The sequence below is a fragment of the Panthera uncia genome, chromosome E3 (genome assembly GCF_023721935.1).
Source record: "Panthera uncia isolate 11264 chromosome E3, Puncia_PCG_1.0, whole genome shotgun sequence".
NCBI classification, from domain to species: Eukaryota; Metazoa; Chordata; class Mammalia; order Carnivora; family Felidae; genus Panthera; species Panthera uncia.
The window spans coordinates 28,475,724-28,490,781 of NC_064815.1; the positions used below are offsets into that span (position 1 = coordinate 28,475,724).

Here is a 15,058-nt window from a genome sequence, read left to right on the forward strand (position 1 = left end):
TGTCTCCATTTCCACAAGGTAACGATCCCGTAAAATGGCACAGGTTGTGAGGGGAGGGGCAGCCGCTGTTCGAAGAGGAGGTCCACGGCCCACGAATGTGGCGTGGGGCTCCACATTGTAGGTGGGTACCCTGAAACACGAGAGGGTTACGTGTCCCGAGATGGGTGGGAGCTGTGATCTGCTCTGCAGGATACCCCACCCCCTTAGAGTATGGGTGGATGGGGCGGGTCAGGGATTCACAGCCTGTGAAATAACGGTGAGTGGAGGTATGGCCCCCTGAGGGAAAGGGGAGAAAGCCTGGAGGTAAAATAACGGGTGCCACTTAACGAGCTGTGTTGGGAAAGGCAGCCATTTGGTCCCTGCTTGGTCACATAGGGATGGACCCTGGCCTGGAACCCTTCTTTCTCAGGAGGTAGGGAGCCCGCGCAGGCTGGGAAGGGATGATTGCCTCGCATGGGGGGACCTTTACGTATTTCAGACCCAGTGTGTGTTCCTTCGTTCTGCTCGAGCGTGCGGGTCAGTGGCCCTCGGGCGTGCCCGTGGCTGTCTGTATTTCAGACCCTACACGGGATGGGTTGGGGCCCTTCCACTGCAGCAGGAAGTGGGGTGCGGGCAGCCCATGGGGGACTGAGGCACGGCAAGGGGCTGGTGCTTGTGCATCTGTCCTCTCCAACCTCGCTGAGAGTAAACCCCGCCCCACCTGACCACCTGAGCTCGGTGTGTGTGTGTGTGTGTGTGTGTGTGTTCTCCATGGTCTCCGTCGTGCACTGGTCTCTTCCCTGGGTGGTACTTACTGCCTTCAACTTGGCTGCACGTGTGTCACACTCTGTCCTGAGGCATCGCCTGGCCGTCCAGTGACGCGAGACACAGGCACCCTCTCTCATGCTCACCCGCACTCTGTGCTCCTGCTTCATCACAGGAAGAGACCGAGGCTCAGGGCGGGATATGGCTCGAGGCCTCCCGAGAATCTCGTGGACAGAGTCAGCGTTGGGTGGCACAAAAGGCGGAAGGCGCCTTCCAGGTGGGGGACAGGCACACGGGAGACCGGCAGAGAGGGAGCCACGGGAAGCAAAGGGCAGGGGTGCAATCCACGAAGGAGGGGCAGGGCAAAGGGGGGCTCTCCCCAAGGTCAGGCATTGACCTTTTCTCTCGTAAAGTCTCAATCTCTAAGACAGTTCAGAGGCTTGGAGGAGGCCAGGAATGTTAGGGAGGGTCTCCGCCCACCGGCGACCCACTGCCCCTTGGCCAAACCTCTGCCTGGCTCTGTAGGGGTCCAACTGGAGGAGCCCCAGGGAGTGGGGAGAGAGTGGACGCCTGCCCCCTCCATAGCCCCGACGGGAGAGGCGTTGAGGCCGGTCCCTGGCCGTGCAGGAGTGGGCCCGCTTTCTCTGACCAAGGGCAGGCAGCGAGTGGCGGCTGGGCAGGGTTCGCATTGTCCCCGGGGGCATCTCCAAGTCCGGAAAGGAGGCATCAGGGTGGGGGTGCTCCACCTGCCAGGTCATGTAAGCACAGGGCCTTTGTGCTGAGGCTTTTCAAAGACTAAGAAAACATTTGAAACAGGGAAAAGCTATCGCTGGCTGTGCAATATGGAAAAGAAATTGCAAAATCCGAATCAATACCAATTTAATTAAACATCTACAAAACGTCAAAAAAAAAAAAAATAGAGGCGCCTGGGTGCTCAGTCAGTTGAGTGTCCGACTTCAGCTCGGGTCATGATCCCAGGGTCGTGGGATTGAGCCGGTGTCGGGCTCCATGCTAAGCATGGAGCCTGCTTGAGATTCTCTCTCTCCCCCCGCCTCTGCCCCTCTCCCTCGTGCTAGTTCTCTCTTTCTATAAAATAAAATAAAATAAAATAAAATAAAATAAAATAAAATAAAATAAATAAAATAAAATACACCTACAAAATGTCACATCCTGGCTGCTGGTCAGCAGGGACGCAGGTTGACTCCCAGGTGGCTGCTTGTCAGGGGTACTGAATGAGGAGCACGGGGACACGTAGGTGCTGTTTCCTGAGGCCACCGTAACCAGTTACCACAAACCAGATGGCGTAAAACAATAGAAATGTATTTTCCCACACTTCTGGAGGTCGGTGTTCCAAAATCAAGGTGTTGGGAGGGCCACGCTCCCAACAGTCTCTAGGGGGTCTCCCCCCTTGCCTCTTCCAGCTTCTGGTGGTTTCCCTCCATCCTTGGCATGTGTGTGTTGGCTGCTTCACTCTGATTGGTCTCTGTCTGTGTCTTTGCACGGCCGCCTTCTCTGTGTGTACTTTTTTCTGTGTCGTGTCCTCTTCTTATAAGGACACCAGCCATTGGATTCAGGACCCACCCTAATCTAGCATGACCTCAAATGAGCTCAATGACATCTGCAAAGACCCTATTTTCAAATAAGATCACAAGATCTGAGGTTCTGCGTGGATGTGAATTTTGGAGAACATGCTATTCAACACACTACAGCCTCCAAGGTAAGAGTATCTAGGGGCCAGGAAGGACGGGAGTGGTCTTAAGGGGAGGGACAGGGCTGTCCCTTCAACCTCTGAGATGAGGAATAGCGTTGGCCCTGCCCAGGAGCCAGCCCTCCTGGCTGACCATCACCCTGGATGCCCCAGTGGCAGGGGGAGGTTGGAAGAAGATTGAGAGGGCAGAGAAGATTTCAGGAAGGGATGGTGGGGACAGGGAAATGGGGCATATCTGAGAGCAAGGATATACTAATGACAGAGATAATAAGAGTCAACATTCTTGAGTATTTAATGTAGACAGCTCTGTCCTGTTACAAGTTCTAAGTCATTGAGATCTCCTACCTGCCATAGAAAACAGGTACTGTTGTCATTACCATTTTACGGAAGGGGACCCTGAAACAAACTTGCTCAAGGTCACGTAGCTAGCAAGTGGGAGAGTGGGATTTGAACTCAGAACGCTGGCAGTCTGGCTCTCAAGCCTGTACCCATTCACACGGCCCAAGGCCGTCTCTACATGGAAGATACAGAGGCAGTTTGGATGGGGGAAGGCGAGGGGAAGACAACCCCCCTTCGCCCTGAGATGGGGGGCGGTGGGGAGGAGCGAGTTTGGGGTGTGTTGGGGGCGGGCAATGAGAGAATAAGTCCTTCTGGGACATGTTGAGTAGGAAGGGCCTTGGGACACGACGGCCACGGCTCGGTAAGCGGCCAGACCCTCGGGGGAATTGGAATTTGGGTTTGGACGGTTTGATGGGAGTTTATAGACCGAGAATCTGAATAAAGCAGAATATCCGCCCCCCCCCCCCCCCCCCCCCGCCCCTCCCCACCCCACATCTCCCAGAAGGACTTATTCCCTCCCCCCCCCCCCCCCCCCCCCCCGCCAAGCCCCACCACCCATACACGTACACTCTTTCCCTCAATAGCTGGGCCCTCACTCCCACCTCTTTTCCTGCTTTCATACACAGCTCCCTTGACAGCCTGCCTCCCTCTGCTCGTGTGGACGCAGCAGCAAACGACAGCTATTTTGGGACCTGCTTCATCTTCATGTTATTCCTTCCCCCACTGGTTCTATTCGCATCAGCTACTTGGCACAAGGTTTTGAATTGTTGGTTTTTGCGCTAAATTCATTTCCCAGAAATGTCAAGCATCACCAAGGCCAAGAGCGGGGCATGTGTTGTTCTCTGTCTTTTGTTCTGAGGCTTCTCTTTTCATGCACAAATGCATTCTGTCATCTGGCAGCACATGGGACCCTGTGCCTTGAACTAAGCCAAGAGCTGCGGCCCCGCCTCCCACCCCCACCCCCCCACCCCCCACCTCCCAGCCCTGCCAGGGCGGCCTCCTGTTTCAGCATCCTTTTGACATAATTGCTTAGTATTTGATGAGGGGAAAGAGGAGGGGCTGTCTAGGCTCTCCAACCCTGAGGGAACTGTGGAGCCAGGGCAACACCCTGGGGCAGAGCCGGACAGACACCAGCCTGAGTTCCCTGCAAAGGTGGCCGCAAGTCTGTGTGATACGGGGGCCAGAAAGGGGCCTCTCCTCCTCAGCCCTCCTCCTAGGCTGTCCTAGGCAGACCTCCCGGCCGCGTGGGCCGGTGGGCAGTGCCGGCCTTTCTGATCCTTAGGACCCTGATGTCTGCCAACGCAGCACAAACCCGCCTGCTCTTTGGGCATCTTCTTGACGCTAAATCCTGTGTACAGTTATGAACATTAGGGGAGACTCTGGAGAGCTGAAACTTTTCTGATCACATCTACAACAAAGTGTCAAGGCTACTGGCATTGGGAATGTGAGATAGCCCTGGTCCCTCCGGTATTAGTTTTCCTTCTCGGATTCACATTTTTCTATAAGTGGTTTGGGCTTCCTCTGAGCCTGAACACACAGAACCAGACCTGTCACTTTGGGCCATGGGCCCGGTGAACCTGTCAAGCGGCCAGTCATTGAGGGTAGGACAGAAAATGACTGGCAGGTGGCTCACTGGGGTGTCATCTGCTCATTGGTGAGCCCTTAGAGTATGAGTGAGAGTGGAGGCCATGTCTCAGTATGTAATCATCATCATTGTCATCGTCATAAACAGTCATGTATTTGCTATGTCCCCCCCCCACTGTTGTTGATGTTTTATATGTATTAATAATTAATCCGTATAGTAGTCCTGCTGGTTACCAGCAATGCCTTTGTCCAGGTCAAGGTCATCTGCAAGTGTTATGAGTTAAATTGTATCCTTCCAGAAGGTATTTAAGTCCTAACCTCCAGTACCTGTGATTGTGACCTTATTTGGAAATAGGCTGTTTACAGATGATCAAGTTAAGATGACATCATCAGGGTGGGCTCTAATCCAATACGACCGGCATCCTTATAAAAGGGGAAATTTGGACACAGAGACGCATACAGAGGGAGGACAATGTGAGACAGGAAGAAGACAGCCATCTACAAACCAAGGAGATCCCAAAGAAGGGGACAACCTTGCCAACACCTTGATCTTGGACCCCCCAGGCCTCCAGGACCTAGAGACAATACGTTTCTGTTAAGCTGCCTAAGTTGTGGTTCTTGGTTATGGCAGTCCCAGCAAACAAATGAAATAGCAATTCAGATGAAGAAGCATCTCCCCTGGGAGATTGGTAAGGAAGTGGGGGGTGGGCAGGACCAGGAACGGGAGGAAGCCAGCAAGAGTGGGATTTCAGAATCGTGTTGGGGAGCATGAGATGTCATAGAGGGCCATGGAAACAGCCTGCGGCTCATTTTTGCAATACAAAGACCTTACATTACATAAATTGTGACCGGCCCAGAGACATCTGGGCTAAGGGGAAAATAAAACACCCAGCTCCCTGCCTTTGTCCTTGACCTATCCATCCACCCATCCACTCACTCACTTCAGAAAGCATTTATTGAACACCTATTGTGGCTGAGACTTGCCAACTAAGAAAGCTTGAGGGGATTTAAAAAAAACTTTGGATGAGGGGCGCCTGGGTGGCTCAGTCGGTTAAGCATCTGACTTTGGCTCAGGTCATGATCACGAGGTTTGTGGGTTCAAGCCCCACGTTGGGCTCTGTGCTGACAGCTGAGCCTGGAGCCTGCTTTGGGTTCTGGGTCTTCCTCTCTCTCTGTCCCTCATCTACTCATGCCCTGTCTCTCTCTCTCCCTCTCTCAAAAATAAATAAACATTAAAAAAATTATTTTAACTTTGGGTCAACTATTTTTATTTATTTTTTTAAATTTTTTTAATTTTGAGAGAGAGAGAGAGAGAGAGAACATGAGTGGGGGAGAGGAGCAGAGGGAGGGAGGGAGGGAGGGAGAGAGATAGAGAGAGAGAGAGAGAGAGAGAGAGAGAATCTCAAGCAGTCTCCACACTCAGTGCAGAGCCCAATGCAAGTCTCGATCCCAAGAACCGTGAGATCATGACCCGAACCAAAATCAAGGGTCGGATGCTTAACCAACTGAGTCACCCAGGTGCTCCTGGATTAACTATTTTTTGTAAAAAGTTCTATATATGGTTATGTCATCAGTTTCATATATAGTATGGTTCATTTTTTGTTGGTTTGTTGTTGTTGTTGTTGTTGTTGTTGTTGTTTTTATGTTCTTAATCATTTGGGGGCATTTCCCTCCAACCTTGTTGAGTTCATTTTGGATACCAAAGTGAAAACTGTATAAAAAAGGTATAGTCAGAGAAGTACCCCCAGCCCCCTTGGGGTAGCCAATTTCATTAATTTTGAGGTTACTGTCTGATGTTTCTGTTTGCAAAAATTAGCCGATATTAGTCAATATATAGAGCTGATTAATAGATATATATATTAAATTAGCCGATATATATATATATTTCCTTTCTTTCTTATACAAACAACAACCACACAGTAAATACTTTTTATACTTTGCTTTTTCCACTTAGCAGTGTATCCTGGAAACCACTCCATATCAAGATATAGAGATCTTCATTTTTTTCAACAAGTGCATAGTATCCATTATGCGAATGTACCACAGGCTTTTCAGCCACTCTCAGATGTATGAGTGTTTATTACGGATAATGCTGTCATCACTTACCAGTATATCTGTGTAGTATCATTGGAAGTGTATCTTCAGGGTCGATTCCAGAAACTGGGATTGCTGGGTTGGGGGAAAATGCATGAAGTTTTGTTAGCTATGATCAGATTTCCCTCCATGGGAGGGTTGTACCATTTTGTACGCCTACCAGCAATGTATGAAAATGCCTGATTATGGGAGGGGGAGTCCTAAGGGGCAGATTTACATAAGAGCTTCATTCTGTGATGCTCTGATGGCATCCCTCTACTGATAGGAAAATCCATCAAAGGGAGGGATGGAAAGCAGAGAGATGTACATGCATTTGTCTGCAAGATGTTTTTTGCTTGTATTAGGCAGGGTAAGGGGCTCCAGAAGAGTTGGGAATCAAACAGCCTTCTGGTTCTTGCACAAGAGACCCTGTTCCTTAGGGAGACGTCCTGGGAAAACATCCTCCCCCAAACCACCCTGTCGGCTGTTCCCTCTGAGAGGCAGGATAGGGAGGGAGACACCACAGGTCTCCCTTGTGAAGACAGCCATGATGAAGACAGCCATGACAACTCTCTGCTAACTCCTAGAATGAGTGAGTGAGGGGGCATCAAAATAGTTGACATCACCATGAATTGGGCTTTGGTGTTTGTGGATAGACATGGCCATATGCCAGAGCAGGCTCCAGGGTTCTGTAGGACCCCTGCCAGGCCAGAGATGACCCCCTTATAACTGGGAAATCAAGAGAAGGTTTGGGGGTTCCAGGGGAGTAGCCAGGACAAGCAACACTCAGGAAGCTTGGAGGAGAGGCCATATGCCATGTCACAGTCTAGAACGTTGACAACCTCTGGCATGGTACCGGAGCACACCAGCTATTTCAGTTATCTCTTGCTGGGTGTGTTAATTATCTACTGCTGTATAACAAATCACCCCAAAACTTACCAGCTCAACATAATGAACATTTATTATCTCACTCGATTTCCAAGAGTCGGGAATCCAGGAGTGGCTTAGATGAATGGTTTTGGCTCAGGGTCTCTTGTGAGTTGCAGTCAAGATGTTGGTGGGGTCTGCCGTCTTCTGAAAGCTCAACTGGGACTGGAGGATCTGCTTCCAAGATGGCGCACTCAACATGGCCGTTGGCAGGAGGCCTCAGTTCCTCACGTGTGGATCACTCCCTAGAGCTGCTTGAGTGTCTTCATGACATGGTGGCTAGCTTTCCTCAAAGTCAGTTGTCTGAGAGACAGAGGGGGAGAAGGGGGCAGGGAAGGAAGCAGCAATGCCTTTAATCACCTAGTTTTGGAAGTCACACACAAGAACTTCCTAATGCTATTCATTAGAAGTGAGTCACCAAGTCCAGTCTACACACAAGCAGAGGAGAATTAGGCTCTTTTTGGTGGTGGTGGGGGGGGGTAACAAAAAACTTATGGACATATTTTAATCCACCACACTGTATAACAAACCACTCTACAAGCTGATGGCTTAAAATGACAACCATGTATTTATTCTGTTAACTGGACTGGGCTCAGCTGGAAGTTTCTTCTGCTGGTCTCATCTGGTGTTCCTTGTGTAGCTGTGGTCACTTGGGGGCTCAGTTGGGGTTGAGAATTTCCAGATGGCTTCACCCATATGCCTGGCACTTCGGCTGGGATGGCTGGAACAGCTGAGGGTTGGCTGAGCACATCTCTCACCCCAGCATGGTCTCCCCAGCAGGGTGTTAGAGTTTTAAGAGGGAATCTTCCAAGATCACAAGCCCTAATCTGCATGTGCCCTTTCAGGACTCTGCTTGTGTCAAGCTCCCTTACATCCCGTTGGCAATAGCAGGTCACATGGCCAAGCCCAGAGTGGGAGAAAACCATACAAAAGTGTGAATGCTGGGGGTATGGTCCATGGGGGAACCCCCACGTGACTGTCCTCACACTGGCCATGTGCCAATCTATAGGGGAAGGAAAGAAAGAGAAGGAATGGCTTTTTGGCTAGATCTCCAAGTCTGTCTCCTCTCCCCTCCCATGTCCACAGGATTCTGCTAGGTCCTAATAACATCTGATAAGCAGGTCTGGGTCTCGGGCTCTTTGGGGGAAACTTTGGTAGAGCAATTCTAGAGTTCTTTAAAAATATGACAACAAAGAACCTCTTTCGACAGAACTGACAGAAGCTTGAATTCTGGGGAACAGAAACATACTCAAAGTTACACCCTTAGGGGAAACAGTTTCCTCTGAGTCTACTGGGAGGACAGGGCTCAGGGGAAGGATTTGGAGGTGATCAGAGTTCCCCTAAAATAGAAGGCAGAGTGGGAAGCTACCTACATGACATGTATGAGTAAGGCATTGGGGCTGGGACTAGGAGGTTGTCTCTTATCCCCAAATAATCCTTTTCCTAATCATGCTTGAGATTCCTCCAGATTATAAACTCATCTTTAAATTGAGTGGGAAAGCCATGAGGTCTGGAGGTTGTCCACACTGTAGTGTGCATTTGTCCTATCCAATTGCTTCTGTATTTTCACTTCACTCCATCCAAGCAAATCAGCCTTTGGGTGGAATGAGGGCCTTGGTATCTGGGCAGCAGATCTCCCCAAAACAAATGCCAGCTGCTTTTCAAGTCTGTCTCCACCTAACCTTCACTGTCTTAATATGTCTCCATCCTTGGTGATGTACTGTGATTCCAGAAGATTTTCTGGGAAGTACAGTTATGTATTTATGTCGTTACTTATTCAATTGTCCATCCATCCACCCATCCATCTATCCATCCATCTACCCATCCATTTATCTATCCACCTATTTTCAACAGGCATTTTTGGTCTATACCTTGGGAGGTCACTATGTGGGCACATGGACCTCAGTGTGACCCAAACATGGCCCCCACAGTTGATGAGCTCACAGTCCAGAGCACGAGTGCACACAGGCCAGTCTCTACCATCAGTGGATGTTCTGTTTTGCCTGATGAGCTGGTCACAAAGAACAGGAGACTCATGAGTGCAGGCTGAAGCAAGATGGTGACTGGAAGCCTTGGGAAAGGCAGGACTATTGGGCCTATTGGGTGGACTATTGGGTGAGCCTAACCTGCTGGATCTTCTCATCCTTGAGAGGCATCATGAGACACTGACCACCCATGGTACCCTGGAGCCAGACCACCTGAGTTCACTTTCTTACTCCTTTACCAACTCATGGTGTTCTCTTCAGCAACTTACTCACTGTCCTCATCTATGAAGTGGGGATTCATTCATTCATTCCAAATATATTTACTGAGCACCTACTATGTCCCAGGCCCTATTCTAGGCTCTTGGGATCTGTGAACAAGAGAGAGAACCATTTCCACCCTTGTGGTGCTTACATTATTTTGGTGAAAAAGACCATACGCAGTAATACTGTAAATGGGTAAAAAATAGAATGGATAAGTAAATAAATACACATAAAAATCACTAAGTGAATTAGAAGGTAATGAGTATCATGGGAAAAGAAAAATATCAAGCAGCGGGGGATGGAGAAGGGGAAACAATTTGAAGTTTTAAAGAAGGATGATGGTCATTGTTCCATATCTAGGCTTGGGTGGTGTTTACCTGGATGGATTTGTCAAAACTCATTGAATTACACACTTAAGCTCTATGCCTCTCACTGCCTGCAGGTCACACCTCAATAAACAGAGCATTTAAAAGACAGTGCTCAGAGTAGACCTCATTGAGACAGTGGGGTTTCTTTTTTTAAAATTTATGTTATTTTGAGAGAGACAGAGACAGCACAAGTGGGGAGGGGCAGAGAGAGAGAAGCCCAATCAGGCTCTACACCATGAGCACAGAGCCCAATGTGGGGCTTGAACCCACCACCCATGCGATCATGACCTGAGCTGAAACCAAGAGTCGGACGCTTATCCCACCGAGCCACCAAGATGCCCCGAGACAGTGGGGGTTTCTAAAAAGGAGGAGGTAGGGAAAGAAGCCAAGTAGGTGAAAGGAGTCACAACAGGCAGAGGGAGCGGCTAGGATAGAGGTGCCTACAAAGCCACCTGGTGCTACAAGGACTGATCATACCCACTTTGGTTGATGGATGGGTCAGCTTGGACCAGAAAGGACAAAAAGATGGCTCTCAGAAGCCCCTTGAATGAGTGACAGGGAGAAACGTCAGACCCTCTGATATTGTCATTGTTATTGCCGTTAATGAGGGCATGGGTGGGGGTGGGGTTCTGCCACTTTCTAGATGTGGGCACTGTCTTTCCCTGCCTTCCGGGTATGACCTGGGATCCTCCAAGAGCCTTCCCCACATTTTCTGGGTTTGGAATGTTTTCTGGACATCACAGGAAGAAACTTCCATTATGTAATACTCTGTGATCAGACACAGTGGGTTGGATTTGAGGTTTTAGGTTGTATCTGAAGCAAAAGCAGCTTTCATTTCTAAGCATTATTGAACTTTGTTGTGCTTTTTAAAAAAAAAAAATAATGACCCATCTACAACTTCTGAACAAACTATAATAAAAGTGACAAATATTGGTACACCGCACAGAGATTGTCACTTTGGATTTACTGCCCCTCCAACTTTTTCTGGCGAGTCTCACTAAATTTACACTTTGGGCCTTAATCCATCACTCTATCTTTTAATGCAACATCTAATCTCACCGCTTCTTTTCTTCCTTTAATACGGTTTCTCTTGAGGTGTATTTGCAGGACTGATTTTTATCATTTGTAATGTGGTTAAAACAACGCGTTGGCTATAAATCAGAGCCATTATTGGGATGCTTGAGAAGTCGTGTTAAACACAATAAATTTAGGGCCTTTGATTTTCTGGGAAATCTGACAGTAGAAAGAATAACCGAGGCCCCTTTGAACTCTGGGGATGGGAGAATCATTCCTTCAAGGTGAAAATCGAATGCTTTCTCCAACCTCAAAACCTCCATTCCTTGAGACCAGGATTCAGACTGATATCAAGCAGTAGGTCGGTAGAGTCCCCTGGGAGCCAGATAAATCTTGGTTTGGATCCCAACTCAGTCACTCATGTGCTCTGTGACCTTTGGCTAGTCGCACAACCTCTCTGGGCCTCTTTCCCACTTTTAAGATGGAAATGGGTTGCTGCTTCCAAGGTTATGAGAAGTAACAAACAGACCCGTGGGGTGTATCTAGTACATTCATGTTTGTTTACTAAGATGATCCCTCAGGAGTCAAGGCCTCCCCTCTGAGTTGGCCCCTGGACTTGACTCCTTCTGGAGGAAAAAAAAAGCAGCACCAAACATCAGTTGAGTGGAAGCCTCCAGGGTCCACACCTGCAGCCCTCACTCCTCCGACAGGATGGAGGAGGGTCCACGCTCGGCTTTTTGCTCCAACTCGGAGCCAGATGCCGAGGATTTCAGGGCTCCCAGGCCCCTGTCCCTGCTTCTAGTGCCTTCCCTAAGGTGACTCAGAATTTTCTGGGGTCTCCAGGGAGGTTCCTGCCATCCCCAGTTGCATCTAGAAGGAAACCCACTCCAGCCCACAGCGCTGTTTACAAGAGCTAGGTTGTCCGAGGCCTCTCTTCCTGTCTCCACTCCAGACACCTCAGCCAGCCCCCCATCTTACACAGAAGAGTGAGGCTCCCACAATGGGCAGGAGGGGTGCCTGTGTTCCAGGCAGACAGGTGCCACCAGCCTGGGTTCATCATCGGGGTCCTGATATCCAGCTCCCGACGGCTTTGCATGGTCCCAGCAAGACGAAGACGGGACTCCGCAACCACCCCCACGCTCATGGCACACCGAAACAGGCACGTTTCAGGACCAGAGCATAACATAACTGCGGTAAAACCCGGATGGAGGCTGTCCACCAGACACGCGCGTATCTCTCTATCCTCCCCTCCCTCCATTCATTCACCTGTCATCCTGAAGGCTCCCACCCTGCGCCAGCCTATGGATCAGACCTGGGATGCTACTTCTCTGGCTACTGGTCTCCTTGCTGTTTGTGCACATGGAGGCATGCTGGACCTCAGGGCCTTTGCACTGGCTGGTCCCTCTCTCTCTCTTTTGGATGCCCCTCCTCCTAGACTTCAACACAGCAAGGAGTGTCCAGTCTAGGGGAAGGCCAGTCTGGACACAGATGACCCCACTGGGCTGGGGTCAGGGAAGGTTGAGGGGCTGGGAGTCCAGAGCGGGGAGAGAGGGCTCTGCCTGAGGATCAGGGGCAGGTTTGAACAGGCAAGGATGGGGCCTGGGGGAGGAAGGGCCTTCCCTCCCCTCTATGCTCCACTCATGTTCTTCTAGACCCTCCTCCACGTGTTTGCTCACTCCAAGCCCTTCAGCAGGTGCCCCCAGAGCTTCCGGTCACCTTTCCGAAGCCCCTGGCCCTCGGGGTCCTGCTTGTGTCACATCTTCTCTAAGAAACGGTCTCTGGCCCAGCCTAGCCCAGCACCTTCCTTCCATCCTCTCCAACTGTGAAGTCCTGAGGTGGCCTTGCGAATGGCCACATGGGTGATGGCATCTCTTACAAACCCGCCCCTATTCACTGCAGACCCCAGAGTCGCTCCTGCAGCCCTGCCCCCGGTGGGGAGGAAGACGAAGGGGTGGGGGACTCAGGTGCGGTTGCCCTGCTGCTGGAAATGAGGCCACCTCAGCCTGGGAGCTCCTTCCAGAATCCACACAGCCGAAATCAGGGTGATAAATGGTGCCCGGCATTGGTAGCAGCAAAGACGTTGGGGAGCATACATTTCACAAAGAATTAGTCACTTTAAACTGCTTTATTTAGTTTGAACTTAGAATAGTGCCTAACTTATTCAGCCAGGGAGGGGGAGGGAGGGGGCAGGAACGGGTTGCCAGGCCCTGCATCAGCCTGAAGGAGTCACGGGCGGGAAAGTGGTGACATCTGTCTGGGGGTGGCCGTTGGTAGCTTGTGGGCCGCCTGGATTCCTTCTGAATTTGGTAAAAGCCCCCGGGGATGTGAGCGGCGAAGGCACGACTTGCATCAGGAATGCGCCCTTTCTTTCTACTCCCGCGGTGTAGACGCAGGGAGGTGCCGGCATTGCTGCAGCCGAGAAAGCTCTCCCCACCCCACCCCCTGCTCCAGTGGCCCATCTGCCTGCTCGGCTGTGCGGCACGACCTTCCTGGGCTCCCTTCCTCTCGAAAACTCAAAACTCGGCCCCTCCAGACGCCGCTGGAGCTCTGTGAGCTCAGTCCAAGCCCCTGGGAGAATCTCTCCCCCTGGCTTCCTGGACTATCTTCCTACCCTGCAGGCAGGTTTCTCTATCACTCCCTAAGTCCTAACCAGGCCCCAGGGCTTGGGCTTTGGACCTCTCCCTCCGCTGCACTCCCTCAATGACCCCGGAACGCATCCCTCTGACACCTGTAGACCCACACGCACAATCGCCTTTTTGACATTTTCACTTGGGTGTCTGAAATTTTCCAGCCCCAAACTGAATTCCCAGCACCTCCCTGCACCACCCCGAGCCCTGCTGAAGGACGTCTCCGCCTAGGTTAACAGCCGTTCCAGCCACTCCACACTCAGGCCCTGTCCCTGGAGACCTGCCTGACTTCCTTTCCTTGTTCACACCCCCTGCCTAATCTGTCCTTCCAAAGGTATCCAGAATCCACCCTGCTCTGCTCCCACCCAGTTCCCAGCCGTCCTCCTCAGCTGCATTTGCATTTCCCGAGTCCACCTCTGTCCCTGCAATCGAATCTCAGCAGGCAGCCAGAGGGAAAGCACCAGGTGGGGCCCTGCCTCTTCCCCTCCCTTTTCTGTCCAAACCCTCTGAAGGCTCACCTCACAGAGGGAAGTTCTTACAAGGGCGGGCAGGACCCCACTTCCAACCTCTGTCCTCTTTGCCTAAGCCCCATCTGCGACTGGTCTCCTTGCTGCTGGAACACACGAGGCATGCGTGACCCCAGGCCCTTTGCGCTGGCTGTCCTCACTGGTGGACCCTGGTCTCTGGGACATCCAGCGGCTCGTTTCCCTTCTCCTTCAAATCTCTGATGGCACTTCACCTTTTCAAGGAGGTCCACTCTGGCCCACCCCCTTAAGACCCCACGCCCACCCCGCTCCCATTCTCCAGGTCCCTATTACCTTCATCTAGTTTTAAATAGCATTTACTATCTCCTAACACACCATCCAACTCACCTAATCGTTACCTTTACAATTAGTTATCCCTGCTAGAATGTACGCTCCACCAAGCCAGGGGTTTGGGCTTCTCCGTTCACTGCTGTGTCCCCCGTGCCTAGGACGGTGCCTGGCAGATAGCAAGTACTCAATAAGCGTGTCCCGGATGAAAGCATAATGCCAGGAAGCCCCAGCTAGACCTTAGGAGAGCCTGTGATGAGCCCGTGTTTGAGCCACGAGGCTGTAGAAGTTAGCCGGCTGCTTGCACGGTTCCCTTGACGAGGGCCAAGTCCGAGGACTCTGCTCGCCCACGCCCGGGCGGGTTGTGCTGACTTAATGGGGCCGGCTGCCCCCCCTCATCACCGTCGCCTGCCGCTGCCGAGGCCTGGCCCCCGACCCGATGGCTGCCTCTGCCATCTGGGGAGCGAGCACACTCTCGCAAAGCTGATGCGAGGGTCGGGGAAGGCAGCAGGCACTGGGAGCTCCGACTTGCAGCCTAAAAAAAATTTTTTCCCCATTTTCTTTTCTGTATATATATAAAAAAACAAAGTCCGAGACTTTAGAAAAATGCAAAAAT

At 51.0% G+C, this 15,058-nt stretch overlaps 1 protein-coding gene and 1 non-coding gene across 2 annotated transcripts in view; both read left to right on the forward strand.

Annotated features, from left to right (window-relative positions):
• The window catches only part of ATP5MF (ATP synthase membrane subunit f), a 616,357-nt gene that overhangs the window by 577,954 nt on the left and 23,345 nt on the right, over positions 1 to 15,058 (forward strand). The gene's annotated exons all lie outside the window — the stretch shown is intronic.
• On the forward strand, positions 5,408 to 5,492 carry TRNAQ-UUG (transfer RNA glutamine (anticodon UUG)). Its single transcript has one exon. It is a non-coding gene; the product is annotated as a tRNA-Gln (tRNA).